Source organism: Macrotis lagotis, chromosome 4, assembly GCF_037893015.1.
Source record: "Macrotis lagotis isolate mMagLag1 chromosome 4, bilby.v1.9.chrom.fasta, whole genome shotgun sequence".
In the NCBI taxonomy this organism is placed as follows: domain Eukaryota; kingdom Metazoa; phylum Chordata; class Mammalia; order Peramelemorphia; family Peramelidae; genus Macrotis; species Macrotis lagotis.
The window spans coordinates 171,190,835-171,204,372 of NC_133661.1; positions in this window are offsets into that span (position 1 = coordinate 171,190,835).

The following is a 13,538-nucleotide window of genomic DNA, read 5'->3' on the forward strand; positions in this document are numbered from 1 at the left end:
ACCTAGCTGTGTGACCTTGGACAAGTCACTTAACCCCATTGCTTCGCAAAACAAACCAAAAAACCCACCAAGAATAAAATATCTAAGAATGTTATCTATCCAGACCAGAGATTCACATTCCTTTTTATCCAAGTGAGCTAATCTTATATCATCTATGATATTAGCAATCTCTCCCAATTATGTACTATGTATTCTTAAAATTCATTGATAACACAAGTTAACAACCCCACTTGTAACAGTACAATTTTCCCCCAATAGGAAAAAATAAGGGAATATAACCAACCCTTCATTTCCTGGCCTAAAATGCTAAAGAAAAGCAAATCACCCTATCATTGTTTCTGTTCCAGATTCCTGCTTTGATTCCCTTGTTTGCATCCCTGGTTTCTAGAATCTCTTCTTCCATCTCAGATAACAGCTTTACAACACTGACAATATTACCTGATTTTGCTCCAAAATTGGAAATCCTAAGCTCCATGGGAATAGGGACCATAACTTATCTAAGCTTGTACTTTCCCAGTATTGTTCCCAGTATATTGTTCTCTGTAGAATGTTATGCTGCTTCATCCCTTGCAATGGATCTTGGTGCACCTTCCAACATATTAGAGAGATTTTATAAATGTTATTTCTGAATTGAATTACATAAAAGCTTCTATGTGACACTCTATTGTTGCTTATTAATCCAGTTTGTGACCTGTTCTTTGCATCTCTTAGAAAGGCTCTGCCCTCGTGTCCCAAAATTCCCTATAACCCTGGAAAATGTCTAATTTCTTCTCACAAACTCAGCCCTTAACCCTGTCCAACCACCCCCAAAACTTAGTTATGTGGAAGAGGACCATTGAATAGGCATAATATATAATTCTTTGACTCTACTAGATACTTCTCTTCAATGAACAGCAATCACACCCTCTTAGTAAAGTTTTTCAAACTTAAGATAAAAATCCCAATCTACATTGTACCATCTCATAAACTTTTTATTAGAAATAACAAGAATTCACTTTCATTCAAAATAGAATACTAATGCCCACTAAAGACCTTTTCAGAATTAACTTTTGTTTCCATTAATGTATTTCCATTCAACAACCAGATTCTTGATGAACCATTGGGACAAAAAGACAAGAAAAAAAAAAAGAAATAGTGTCTGTCTTCAAAGAGTCTAAGAGGTCAAGGAACAACATAGATAAATAGATGATAGATAGATAGATAGATAGATAGATAGATAGACAGACAGATAGGTAGATAGATAGATGATGATAGATAGATCGATAAATCTATATATAAGATATATATAAAGTAATTTCTCTTGGAATTCAGTGAGAACACTAATAATTATAGGAGTAAGGAAAGGTTGTGTACATAAAAGATAGCACTGAATTTTAGAACTGAATTTTAAAAGAAGCTGAAGATTTCAGGAAACACTGAGAAAGAGAAAGTGCTTTCTGAGATTGTGAAATGATGTTATGAAAAGGCAAAATGTTGAAAACTTAATGCTCTATAAAGGGAAAAACAAGGAGGCCTCACCCCTTTTATTCACCAGCAAAAACAGGTTTAAATAGACCAGGTTGAAGTTGTCTCAAATGCAAGCCTTACCTTCTTGCATTGAAGTCTCTGAGCATTAAAGTATATGTTGATTTAATTTGGAAGGCATTATATTGTTCTCTGTAGAATGTTATGCTGCTTCATCCTTTGCAGTGGATCTTGGTGCATTAAGCTTTGGCAAGATGGAGGAGAAAAAAGAATGCTAACTGGGAGTCAGAGGATCTGATTTCAAATTCTTACTCTATCACTTAATATCATCACATGAATTAAACCAAATCATTTCACCTCTCTGACTCCTTGTCACCCCTGACTAAAAGTCCTCTTAGGTACCTTCTATTTTTAAATCAACAGTCTTCATGGCAGTCCTTTAGCAAATGTTTATCAAGAGCTCTACAATAGAAAATGATCAAATGACCCATAAGATGGGATCATTTCTAGAAGTCATTGTACCCACAATAGAACCAACTGAATGAAAAAACCTGCAGAGCAAAAAAAAAGGGGGGGGTAAAACATCTTTGTCCAAAGGTGCTGAATTTAAAGGACATTAAATGTAAACATATGTTGAAAGCCACCTAAATCCCCACCTTCACTCTATGGCAAAGAAGGGAGCAGCAAAGCCTCTAAGAATGACTCTAAATAATGTTTTTTTGTCTCTATCTCTGTCTCTGTGTCTATGTCTCTGTCTCTGAGTCTCTGCCTCTCTCTCTGTGTCTGTCTCTATTTTTTGTCTCTGTCTCTCTATCTCTCTCAGTCTCTTCTCTGTCTCTGTCTGTCTCTGTGTCTCTCTGCCTATCTCTCTCGCTCTCTCTCTGTGTCTGTCTGTCTGTCTGTCTGTCTGTCTGTCTCTCTCTCTCTCTCTCTCTCTCTCTCTCTCTCTCTCTCCCCACACCCTTCTTTCATAATCCTATCCAGACACCATCTCTACAGGAATCTGGGAAAACAGGAATCAGATAATCTCCTCTTCCTACAAGCAAACTGCACCAAGCTGCCTGCTTCCTTTGCATAGCCAACCTATCAATTAAATTTCATGTTTTAGTCTACAAGATAAGGTTAATTCAACATCAAATAAATATTCCATATGTCATAAAGTCTGAAGATCTATATTGTTAAACATTGGACAGCACACTTAAATAATAATCACGCTTTTGAATCCTCTGTGTCATACTCTTAATTTTCCTTCAAACTATGATATTATACTATGATATTATCTCGATGCTGGAAAATCACATTTACATTGTCAGTCTGGCAAAAGAAGGTCAATACACTTTCTTGAAATACACAAACCACACATGTCAATAAGGGACTATCATTAATTTTCAAAATGTCAAAAATCTGGTTAGGGATCTTTGACATTTTCCAAAAAAGGACTGTCTTTTCAGTGAACTGAAATATTTGAAAAACTATGGATAATGTTCTTATCAAAATGAGCCAGAAAAGTATTGGTTTCTGCTTATATTCTAAAGCAAAAACCATTTAGAAGATACAGGAAAGTTTTTTTAACCTATTTGCTCATTCTTTAGCAGTCAGGTGACCTGTCACATACCTTTTTTTCCAATTGATGAATATGTCTAAATTATCTACAGGTGCTCAAAATAATGATCAATAGACTGCCTGTTGTGGCAAACAGAAATGGTTTAAAGGATTCCTACTTTATAATCCACAGAAGTGACTAGAATTTTATTTCCATTCCTATTGAATAATGATAGATTTTATGACAACAAATTTAAGACATATCATGTGACCTGGATAACTTTTGTGGAAAGTACCATATCTGACCTTATGACCAAATGCCCTTACATCTTCTTTTATAGGATTCCTCTGTTTTTATTCTGATATTCAGAGACTACAATTACCAGCACTACAACGTGCCTTGAATTTCTAAAATACAAATGTACGTTCAAGATATTTTGAGATAGAGAATCCACATTTTAATGCACTTCTGATTTTGTTTTAGACACATTTTATTTTGGTATTATGAGATTGAGACGCACTGAGCATGGGGATAAAGAGCTAGTCTTGGTATTAAAAAGACCAAGATTCAAATCTTACTTCTAACATATTGCTGTCTCTCTCTCTCTGGCCAAGTCATTTAACCTCTTCATAACCTAGGCAGCTCTCTAAAACCAAAAAATATAAAGAAATTGTTCATTGCATTGACAGAAAAATACTCTACCCAGAGATTCCTGCAACAATGAAATCACAAATCTAGTGTAATAATAATAATAATAATAATAATAAACAAAATGTGTGAGATAGCATATACTTTAACATGTAAATAGGCAAACAGGAATAACAATGTTTAAAAACCTTATGATCATAGGCATTGAGTAAGACATAAAACACAGAAATGTGTGCTCAGCAAAAGTATCACTATGATGGAAGTGATCCACCACAGAATCCAAGTTAAGTACAGATTCTTTGTGAATTATGGAGATAACATTGCCCTGATTATTTTGATCAGTACTGTTGAGTCTCCTAGAAGAAATGTGTAGCACTCAAAAGGACTTTCACCTGACCATCCCCACAGAAAAACCTAGTAGATGAAGAATTTCTATTTCATAGATTTCTACATATAATTCATTTATGTAGGTACTCTGTAGAGCTTATTCATCAGCTTGTATATCTGTGTACAAATGAGCTATAAGATGGACCAGAACCGAACAAAAGAAGGTGCCCTTTGAAAATTACAAAGACTCCTTTAAGGACTCCAACTATCTCATTATAGCAAAGGTTCACATTTTTAACATTCTACCATTTTTGCTATACGGAAGCAAGACACATAATTCAATAGTCTCTGAAGATTCAAATTAATATCATGCAGAGAGCAGATGAGTTTAGGAAGACCGCAATGTATAACCATGTGGAACTCTAAAGAATAGGAACAAAACAATTGAGTAACAGGACAGAAGATAGACCGTTCACCTAGTGAAGGTACCCTGAGATATAAGGAGATATGGAGAAATAACTCCAGACCATTCAATGGAGTCCTGTATTAAACATGATCAATAGTTACATAAGATAGAAAGACTAGATGGATTATATATTTGGAGGAAACTTCCATATTGATGGGTTCATACAATTTGAGTATTTGAGTTGTAAAGTTTGTAAAGTTTCTTATTGAGTCCAGTCAAAATTTGTATAATCTGATCATATGGGTCTTCATTCAAACCAAACAATAGTATCAATTATTCTAACCCTGCTCTTCTCTTCTTCATAATACTCTAGCACCCCTCCTCCCATTCATTCAGCTAAGGGCCTAACTCATCTCTTACTTGCCAAGAAAATATAGACCATTTTCCATGAATTCCTCTTTCCCCCCCTTAATCCTCATCTTACAACTCTCTGACATGTCAACAAACATACAAACAAATAAATTATTAGAAGATAAACTATAAAAATAAAAAATTATTAAAAAATAATTAGTTAATTTAAAAAAGAAGATAAATAGAGGTTATTTCAGAAAGACACAAGCATTAAGTAGGACCAGAAAAGTCTTCTTCTAGTAAGTGAAATTTTAACAGTCTTCAAGGAAGTTGAGAGGTAAAGACAAGGAAGCATTTCAGATATGGACAGTCAGTGAAAATGCCCAAACCTGAGAGATAGAAGGTATTCTCAGAAAAAAGCAGAAAGTTCAGTGTCACTGGATTGTAGAATATATGGAAAAGAGTAATGTGTAAAAAGATTGTGAAGGGTACAGGTTATAAAAGGCTTTAAAAGCCAGGAGATTGTGCATTTGAACATATAGATAAGGAACTGCATGTATTAAATGGAAAAGGGAGCAACATGGTTGTTGGATGTCCAAAGAAATAATTTTCCTAAAGCTGAGTGAAAAATGGACTAGAGTGAAGATGCTAATCAGAGGAATATTGCAATAGTCTAGGTGTAAGGAGATGAAAGTCTTTTCCAGAGTGGTGGTAGTATAGAGGAGAACAGCTGCCATATATATAGGAGATGTCATAAAGATAGAATCAATTGAGCATGATAACAGATTGGACCTTAGGGATGAAAAAGAATGAAGAAGTGAAGGATACAATGTCTAGATCACAAGTTTAGATTACTGGAAGGACAGTGGTCCCCTAAAGAATAACAGGGAAGTTAGAAAAAATTGAAGGATTTAAGGAAGAAAGGTAATGAGTTCAGTTTGGGACATATTAAGTTTAAGATGTTAATGGGACATCCAGTTCAAGATGTCCAATAGGCAGTTAGAGATGCAATACTGGAGATAAAAGAGAGGTTAGGGCTAGATAAATAGATCTAGGAAGCATCTGCAGTAAGGAGGACAATTGAAACAATAGGAACTGATGAGGCTACCAACCAAGATAGTGTAGGAAAAGGAGAGAAGAGACACTAGTTCAACAATGGAATACTCATAGTTAGTGGGTATTACCTGAATTAAATTCAGCAAAAAAGAGTTTGAGGAAAGGTTAAATATTTTGAAGGAGAATCAAGAGAGAGTGGCATCACAAAAACCTAGAGTGAATAGAATATGAAAGAGAAGAGGGTGATTGAAAAGGATCAAGAAAGATAAGGATTGAGAAAGGATCATTAAAACCTACTCCTTTTCTCTTCTCTGTCTTTTTATTAATTCCCTTATAGGAATGTTATGATCCAGTCATCCTGACCTACTTGGCATTTCTCATAGTCATTATTCTATCTCCTTTTTATGAACCTTTGAATGGTCTGTGCCACAAGCCTGGAATGCTCACCCTTTTAATCTCCACCTCTTGGGATCCCTGATTTCCTTTTTCAAAAAAAATTAACACTGGCTCCATCTCAATAAGGAACTCTTCATGACCATGCCTCATCTGCTAGAGCCCCCCTTCCCCAATTACCTTACATTTTTCAATATATATTCTTTACAAATTTATTACATATTGTCTTTTCCATTCAAATGCAAGTTTCTAGAAGGCAAAAACTGGTTCACTCTATCTTTGTATTATAAGTAGTGCTTAACACATAGTGTTGGCACATAGTGATAATTTAATAAATATATATTGATTGATTACATGCATTATTTCACTGTAGCCTTATAACAATAATGTGAAAGAGATAGCACAGGTATTACTATCCTCTTTTTGCAGAAGAAATTGAAGCTCAAAGGTTGAATGATTTGTCTATATTCACACAGTCAGAGATAAGACTTAAACCTAGGTCTTCCTTACTCCAAATCTAGTTTTTTATTCACAATGTCATGCTACCTCTGTCTGAATATTGGTTCAAAAAATAATTATTGTCCAATAAACAAATCTTCTAGCATTATTCTTTTAAATGGTTAGGTTTTTCCTTATATTTTACTGGTATTGGATTCATTTTATAAACATGTCTTTATAATGTTTAGTAATAAAAATATGCTTAGAAACCCCAGCTCTGCAATTGACTACCTGTTGCCTTATCTATGTCATTTGATTCCTTAGGCCTTAACTTACTCATCTAGGAGAGGATGAACATGAATTTCTTAGGTCTGTTCTAGTATTAAAAGACTAGAAATCTATAATAAATGTGGATAAGGGTTTCCAAACCAACAAAGCATTTTATGACAATATTGTTCAATAAGGTATAGTGACCTCAATTCTCCAAGCCATGGTTCAGGAGCTCGGGCACATAAAAGTATCAAGGACATCTTTCAGGAAACTAGATTAGCTGACTGATACAAAGCTTGGAAAAATTTTAATCCAATGCAATTCAACTAACATTTATTGAGCATTCTACCATGTACAAATAATTGTAGGGCACATAAAAATAGACAAGGCGCATTCTCTGCCTTCAAGTACTCTACAATCTTGTAGAACAGATGATATAATGTACAAATATCTATCATTTTAAGAAAACTCATAAAAATTATAGGAGTAGCATAGACAAGATAGAGAACTGAGAATAGACAATCTAGATGGAGGGAAACATGAGCAAAGGTTTAGAGACAGGGAAGTGCAGAGTATAATTTTTTTTAAAAGAGTAATCTAGGGGTGGCTGAGTGGTGCAGTGGATAGAGCACCAGCCCTGGAGTCAGGCACACCTGAGTTCAGATCCAGCCTCAGACACTTAATAATTACCTAACTGCGTGGCCTTAGGCAAGCCACTTAACCCCATTGCCTTGCAAAAAATCTAAAAAATAAATTTAAAAAAAGAGTAATCTAGTTCAACTTTAGAATTTAGGAGTAGTAGAAGATAAGACAAGACAGGTTAAAGGGAACCCCAATGATGGAAGACTGTGAATATCAAGCAAGGAATTTATATTTATTCTGTATGCAATAGTAAACATTAAAGATTATTAAGCTAGAAAGTGAAATGAGGCATATGATTCTCTACTTATAATAAGAATATGGGTATATCAGGAAGGAAGGAGGGAGAGAAGGAGTAAAGGAGAGAGAAAGAAAAAAGAAAGGAAGGAAGGAAAGAGGAAAAAAGGATAGGGAAGGGAGGAAGGAATAAAAGGGGAGGAAGAGGAAGAGAGAGAGAAAGAAAATGTGTGTGTGTGTGTGTGTGTGTGTGTGTGTGTGTGTGTGTGTGTGTGTGTGTGTGTGTGTGTGTGTGTGTGTAACTGGTGATATCAGGAAATACTTCATCTAGGAAATGGACCTCAGCCATGCTAAGAAGGAAGTGAGAAGTAAGGCAGAAACAATCCCTAAGGATGAAGAACCCTGAAGTCAAAAGCATAATGAGGAGATGGAATGTTGAAATTTTCAGTAAGATTTGCAAGAGAGGAACTGGATTTTAGAAGTACTATAATGCCGGGTTAATCTTATTTTGTTGGATTTTTAATTTTATTCCAGAGACAATAGAAAGTCTTCAAAAGTTGCTTTGGGGTTGTTGGTTTTTTTTTAAATTAGTGTTTAGTTTGGGGGAGGGGTAGCTTTTTATTTTTTTTTTTTAGTTTAGTTTTAAGAGAAGATGTCATTGTCAGAGTTGGAACAGCCCAGAGTTGTTAGACTGTTATGAATTCTATCTGTACCTTGATGGGCACCTGGGTCATAAATAGAGCTAAAGAGAAACAAAAACAAAGAAAGAGGGGCGGCTAGGTGGTGCAGTGGATAAAGCACCGGCCCTGGAGTTAGGAGTACCTGGCTTCAAATCCCATCTCAGACACTTGATAATTACCTAGCTGTGTGGCCTTGGGCAAGCCACTTAACCCTATTTGCCTTGCAAAATCCTAAAAAAAAAAAAAAAGTTTCAAAGGTGTGATAAACTTTGGTCAGTCTTTGGAAATCATAGATATTCAATGTCAAATTAGTGAGTGGTGCAATTTAGAGATTGTCACCTAATAAAGCTATAGAGAGATTATTAAGGAACCCTTCAGCCAGAAGATTAAAAGGCCTACAGGTTTAGAATCAAGCTAGATGTAACATAGACTACCCTGGCCCCCCACTGGACTAATGGTCAGGTAGTATAGATACTCATTTCTCCCCCACCCCAGAATTCTTGGGTACCATTAAGAGGATTAGGGGTATCTAGGCTGTCTGCAAATGATCTCAGACCCCACTTAGGGTATTCCTCAAATGTAGAATGTACCTCCCTTTTAAGAAGAAATATTTATTTCAAAAGGTATAATCACAAATATACAAACTTACTTTCCCAATATCCAGGAGGCAAAATCCTCCCATCTAAACTAAGTCCCTTGCAAGTGAAAGGAAATTAGATTCATAATTGAGCCTGGTTCCTGGTAAACACAGACATAGTTCCAATTCAAATCTCTTCATGGACTGGAGTCCCTGGCATTCTGACTTCTCAAGGTCTTCATCCCAAACTGACTGCATTACTCCACCTGCAAGCCTAACTCCAAAATAGCCATTGTGCTCAATTCTCTAGCTCCTGAAACTGAGGACAAACCACACTACATAGAAATAAAACAACCTCCAGAACCATTTATCATTCCTGAGGTAAAACAGAGGTAACAGGGGAAGAATTTATTTTCCTTCTCACAGGTTCAGTTCACTTTATCCACAAAGGGCATGGTATTCCTCCTAAAAACTATACCCTGCAGCTAAAAGATGAAAGGAAAGAGAATCGGGGGCAGGAAAGAAAGGAGGAGCAAACTACTCAGTCTTGTCAGTTTTAAAGATTTGTTGTTGTTGTTGAGTCATTTCAGTCATCTCCAACTCTTCATGATCCCATTTGGAATTTTCTTGGCAAAGATACTGGAATAGTTTGCCATTTCCTTTCCCAGTGGATCCATTTTGTCAGACATTCAGAGGTTAAGTGACTTGCCTAGGGTTACATAGCAAAGAAGCCTGAGATTGGATTTGAATTGGGGTCTTCCTGACTCTGAGTCCAGTACTCCTCAGTATTATAGATGCATGCAATCAATCAAAGGGGACTACTTCCATCCTTGTAGAATGGATGGACTTCATGTTAGGCAAACTGACCATGCTCAAAAAAGTTTCTTCAAGGTTATCTCCATTTTAAAGATAAACATGTCCAAAGAAACCTGTATTGCCCAGGGTTTTTTTGGTTGGTCCTACTCAGACCTAATGCAACAATCCCAGTAACTCAATTCTCTATATATGAGCCTCTGCTTTGTATCCCAGTTCCAACAACTGATTTACTCATTTGTGTTCCTATTCCTGAGTCCATGTCTGGTTCTTCAGTTCCCTATTATCCCCATGACTCTTTCTAGGCAAGGACAGAAAGTCTTACTCAGAAATCCCAGTCCATGGCTAACTCTTCGATACTTGCTCCTTGAACACCCTGACAATGATTTTTCTTCATGGACCTCCTTCTTTTTATTGCCATGTTGTTATTCAACACTTGATCATCTGCCTCCTCTTCAACTGTCTACCTTATTTCCAGTTCCTAGACCCTCAGTAATATTGACCATGACTAGATTGTGACTACCTATTGCCTTGAAAGGAAGATGGGTGTAAGATGCTCTCTTATAATCTAGAATCTTCTAGATCTTTATAATTTCTAAATTAACCTTTTTTTATCATGTCATGTATCCCTTTCACAATCTGATGAAATCTATGTGCCACATTTCCAAATAATATTTTTATGCATAAAATAAAATATATAGGATTATAAAGGAAATTAATTGTACTAAGGTATAGTTATTTTTCTTTTGAATTCCTGACTTCAGATTAAAAATCCCTCATCTAGATAAATATACTGATTTGTTATATCCATATTAGCTTTCACATTTCTATATAAGTATATCCAGCACCTAAGAAAAGTACTTGATTTAAAATTGGAAAAACTGAGTTTGGATCACAGAAGTGCACTACTCATATCTGTGTCATCTGGGGCAAGTCATTTAACCTTTGTAAAGTCTTTCATGAGCATAGTCTCTTCCAGCTCTAAATCCTAAAATGGCTTTCAATGTTTCTACTATATCTACCCCCAGAAATATCAAATAAGCCAAGACTGTTATTTCCTTATACTCTTTGTAAAATATCATTAAAAATAAGCTATTTTATGTCACTATTCTTTTCATATTTTTGAATCATCTTTCTGAAATTTCTTACCCTTTCATTAACTACTTCCACTGTTTAGTTATTTCAGAATCTTGCTAGAGTTAGATCTGCTGCCTACAGTTTCTAATTTCTTGGACTATCAGTCCTGCCCTGCATCTTCCCCACCCCACCCCACCCCCACTGCCAAGGAAATATGTTACTGTCTCTAGGATCTTTATTATATGACACCAGCACAATTGTATGAGAAGAACATTCTGGAGATCACAGTCTACAATTCAGAACTCTTGAACACCTACATTCCAACAGTGGATCATCCTTTGAACTCCCCTTCAAACTATCAAGTAGAACTCCCCTTCAAACTTATCTCTATAACCATTTCAAAATATTAAGAGTAAATTTTTTTAAGTATTGATTGAAAGTGTTTTGTAGTTACAAAAAGCTTTAAATAGTGACTATGCCTTTTAGAAGTAAAAATGGACCAATATTCAAGGGTAATATTTTAGGAGAGAATGATTAATATTTTTCAAGTACTTAGGGAGCTTTGTTTAATGTTAAAGCATCTCAATAATTTAATTTTCCATTCATTTCATTATATGATTTAAATTTTTTCAATGAAGTCCTAAATCTTGAAATTTTCATTTTCCTTCTGGTATCACTTCAAAGATCATCTTATCTAAGAAATTAAACTAAGAGATTTTCTATTCATATGCTATTCAAGAGCTAGGAAATATGGCATATCTATATACCTCAAGATGTTTCCAGGATCCTTACAAACAGAAATGAACTCCTGTCTAATGCAATCTACTCCAATGCCCCCCCTCCTTTTGGACTAAATGGGCCCCTTTTACCGAGGAAGCTGCTAATATGGCACTAGGCTATTAATGGGAAAAGCATTTACTTTAGATTAAGAAGAGTGTAAAGTAGAAAAGGGGCCCTCTATGACTGGCTATTAGGGATGTTAGTTAAATATTTATAATGTCTAAATTAGCATAGTGAAAGCTCAATTCATCAATTTGTTCTGGTCTGTTTGTAAGGGGAAAATAGAAATAACTCCAAATGCCCCTGAAGAAAGACGCTGCTTCAGTCAATAGAAAGATGACTGAACAATTTATTATGTTTCTGTGGTAAACTTTTTATTTTGATTTTATTTAAAGATACTTGTTGCAGCGTCTTACCTTAAAGACCATTTACCACAGTCAATATATGGGAGAGCCATGCATTATTCATTGTTATCCAATGAAAAATTTGCTAAAGGTGCTTCAATGCTGAATATCTGATTGATTAATTAATTGATTGTCTGATAGTTACTTTCAAAAAAAAAATCTCTAAGAAAAGGAACCTGGAAGCCTGTAGTCCTGGGTTCTATATCTGTTACTAACTAGCTGAATGACCAATCTTTCTACAGCTTTAAAAATTATACTTTCCCAAAAAGGATGTTTTAAAGGTTCATTGTTAATATAGCTATTAAAACAGTAAAATCATCACACACACACACACACACACACACACACAGGCACACACACTTTCAGGCCTGCTTAGCATTTGTAAAGAACTGGCTATATAAGAACCTAAATAATGCTGAATAATAACTGTTTGTATTAGTGATGATTTCAATCATTGTCATTGTTATTTCTTAGATCATTTTGAATGGCAAAGAGAAGCACAGAAAACTGGCACATAGAGAACTGAGCTAAATTGAAATGAAGCTCCAGAAGCAGTTGTCTGCCTATAGGTAGGTAACTTGAGCCAGAATACTTTCCCTCAACTTGCATTCTAATCTGGAGGACTCCCTTATTTATACAAGAAGAGTAGGGCAGAATTTCTCAGAAGACCCAAAAGGATTTAAAACTCATAGCAAGACTTGGTTGATTCTCTTAACAGGGGTTTTTCCTGTTCCTTTTTCACCCCCATGGCTTCCATACAGTCCAGAAGTAGACGGTCCTTTGCTGGTCACATTTCAAGATAATATTCCCCTACCCAAAATAACCTTTTTCTAGGCATATTCGGTATGGGAGGAAAGGAGGGATGGCAGACTGCTTTCTTCTGTGTATATAGCGTCCAATAACAAGAATATCAGTATTGATTCGTTCATTGGTAAGTGCATCTAATTCCCATTCTTTCTCTTCCCGCCCCTCCCCACTTCCTTTTTCACCTCTCTCCTGCTCCTTTTCTCTACAAGCTAACCTTGTGGAAGGATGACTGTAGAGAAAGGGTTAAGAGTATTCTGGTGAAAATGACCCAACAGAAGGGGCTCGTCCTGGAGCTGAAATCTAAGTGCTAATGACCGCTGGCCTTCACCCCGCTGCTGTCCACCGGGCTGAGCCCCGGCCTCGGAAGGCTCCGGGGGGCACAGTGTTCTGCATTTAACATTTGAACTTCTCCTATCCGAGGCAGCAGGACGTTTTGTCCTAGGGTCGCTGACCCCGGACTCCCCCATCAGCTGCCTTGAAACCTTAATTGAATGACAGATGGTCATCTTCGGGGAGCCAGAAGCTCCGGGTGGCCACGGATCGCCTGCAGAAGGGGGGTTGGGACTGCCCTTCCCAATCCCAGCGCCCCTCCGGTCAAGCCCCTGAGCTTCGGCCACCAGAGCATCTC